The sequence below is a fragment of the Anser brachyrhynchus genome (assembly GCF_964034855.1).
Source record: "Anser brachyrhynchus genome assembly, chromosome: 2".
NCBI lineage: Eukaryota > Metazoa > Chordata > Aves > Anseriformes > Anatidae > Anser > Anser brachyrhynchus.
In genome coordinates this window covers 140,442,575-140,445,369 of record NC_137695.1, presented here as the reverse complement: position 1 = coordinate 140,445,369, position 2,795 = coordinate 140,442,575, and positions in this window count along the sequence as shown.

Below are 2,795 nucleotides of genomic sequence, written 5' to 3'. Positions count from 1 at the left end.
TTTACACAAGTGCCACTGAACGTGCTGCTCTCTGCCCGGGCTGATTTGTGCCTGGCCCTGTATTTATCGTTTGCATTGCACGTAGACGCACGCTGCGTGTAGGCGTGCACAGGGGTACCGCATGGTAATGGTTATTGTTACATGGGCCTGGGGACACAGAGTCACAGTGAGATGGCAGGGGAAAAGCCACCCAGGTCCCAAAGGCTGTGGGATTCACCTACTGCAGAGAAAGTGAAGAATGCCCACACAGACACCGGGGGGAACCGTTCTGTGGAATCATTTCAGTTGCTCTAAAACTTCTATCTATTTCCACCCTGAGTGGCAGTTTAGTTTGTACCAGATATCTAGAACACACACAGCAGAATGAATTCTTTTATTCAAGAACCTCTATCAGTATGTAGCCCGGCTGTGGTAACGCACGTGAAGCGCTGGTGACTGGTTGCGGCTTCACCCCGCCAGGCAGCAAAGCACCACGCAGCCGCTCACCCACCTCCCCTCCAGCTCCCGGGGCACCCCCGGTCCCCTCGCTGGCCGGGCAGCACGAGGAGCTGGGAAGTCCTTGGCTCTGTGTAGGGTAAGAGCTGCTCTGCAACAACTAAAACACTGGCGTGTTATCAGCGCTACTTTAATTACAAATGCAAAAATACAGCACCACACCAGCTACTACGAAGAGAATTAATCTACCCCAACCAAACCAGCGCGTGGCTCCATAGATGCTTTATCATCACACAGCTCAAATGCACCAAGGGTATAAACACTGATTTAAATATTTCTATATCAAAAGCTATTTCTCTTCTGAAACAATTTTTAAATATCTTCTGGAAGTAACTGTACATACAGATGTTATCTTTTCTAATCAGCAACAGGCATGCGGGCACTCTATTTGGCTTAGAAAATAGTCCATCACCTCCCCCCCACACATTTTTTTTTACATCAATCAAATCAAAATCTCAAAAGCACTCAAGTTTCTTTATATTTTCTGTACCTTATGTGATGCTAACAATTTCATTCCACATAGACTCAAGTACACACACGTGCATCTGCATGTATCCGTGCCCTTTTTGTATACAACGGTTTGGATAAAGGTAGGCAATGTCTTTAGGGTGATTAAGATGAGGCCTGATTATATCTCTCAAATCAAGGGGAAAAAACAAGCAGAAAAATTAAGTGCTCCAGCTCCTTTAACACAAGCTCTAAACCATTTCAGTGATGGCCCATGACAGACTTGTGTGAGCACTTATTGCAAGCACAGAGCTAGCACTTGACTACTATAACAAAAAAAAAATCAATCAAAATACTCTGAATGCTGTGGTATTATCTATTTTTGGTGTTGGAGACTAACTGTAAGGGTTTTTAAGAGGGACAAATCAACATCAGCGAGCACAACAGGCATACAAGCCCATGGCCAAGGATCCTCTGAGCATACAGACAGCAAACCTGCAGAATTCCAAATGACTTCCAACCAGAAAGCCCCAGCCCACACCTACGCTGTTTTTACAAATAACTCGCTTCTAGAAGTTGTAAGAAGACTCGATTTTTGCAAACAGACTTCTTCTTGGAATGCTACGAGAGGGTGCCCCACTTGAATATACTCGATGTCAAGGCTAAGATCTCTGTACACTGAATTTGGAAAAAGAAAAGGAATTCATATCAAAATACACTAACATGTGAGGCCTCCGAGTACTCTGCTACCTTTACAATTTCTTTTTTTTTCTGTACAATGCCATTACAATCTCTCTAGCAACAGTTTAACCAACCTTGATCCTTCGAGTTGCTCCACTTGGGGGCCTGGCTGAAACCAATAGTGCAGAAAGGTCTTTGAACACGAAGAGATGCTTTGGTCATGCCTCTACCACGCAGTGGAGCTCCACACTGATACCATCACATGTTGTGACCAACTTCACTTCAGGACTGAAAACTCTCGAGCTACGTTCAGAATTTTGCACCAACGTCAGGTGGCAGGGCTTGTTCACACCAAAGGTTAACACGACTCGGTAAATCAACAACAAACTACAAACTCAACTGAAACAGCCAAGGCTGGAAAATTTTAATCAAATTCCAGAATATTAGTCTGGTTTTGCAAATTGCTCAGGACTTGACTACAGCTGTTTCACAAGCCATACTTTGGACCGCACGTTCTCCATCAATTTTCTCAATGTTTCAGGAAGGAAATGAAGTGTATTTGGCACAGAGAGCACTGTGTTAGTACAGGAGGCATACAGCCAGCATTAGGCTATTCCCTGATCTGTTCTACTGCTTCTCGTCATCCTACTTACTTATGCTCTTCAGATCTGCTTCTCTTCCTGCATTGCCCCATAAGGTATGTGATCCAGAGAGTAAAAGACACATTATGGCCTCTTATAACCAAAAATCCGTAATTTTGCCACGATGATCCAGGAATCTTGCCTAAACGGTACTAGAAGCACTCAAAATGGTATTTCCAGAGTTTAAAGCAAACAAAAAAGTTAAAATAGGAAGTTTATTCTAATTGTGTTCATAAGTTATCTTTTGTGCATAAACTCAAGGGACAGGAGGAAGGGCAGTTACCGACTGCACAGTAGTACAAAGGCTGGAAAAACTTTTTTATGGAAAACACTAAGCAATGTTTATGGTAATTTAGTATCTCTCATTTCTGCAGGAGAAGGCTTCCGCCAAAAAAGCCCAGTTGAATTCCAGAACAGTTGTCTGAGCACCTCACCAATATTGCCAGTAAAAGCTAAGCTCATCCCACTGGAGGAGAAGCAAGGCATTTCCCAGACAACAGCAGCAACAAAGAACTTTGGGCTACAAGTACC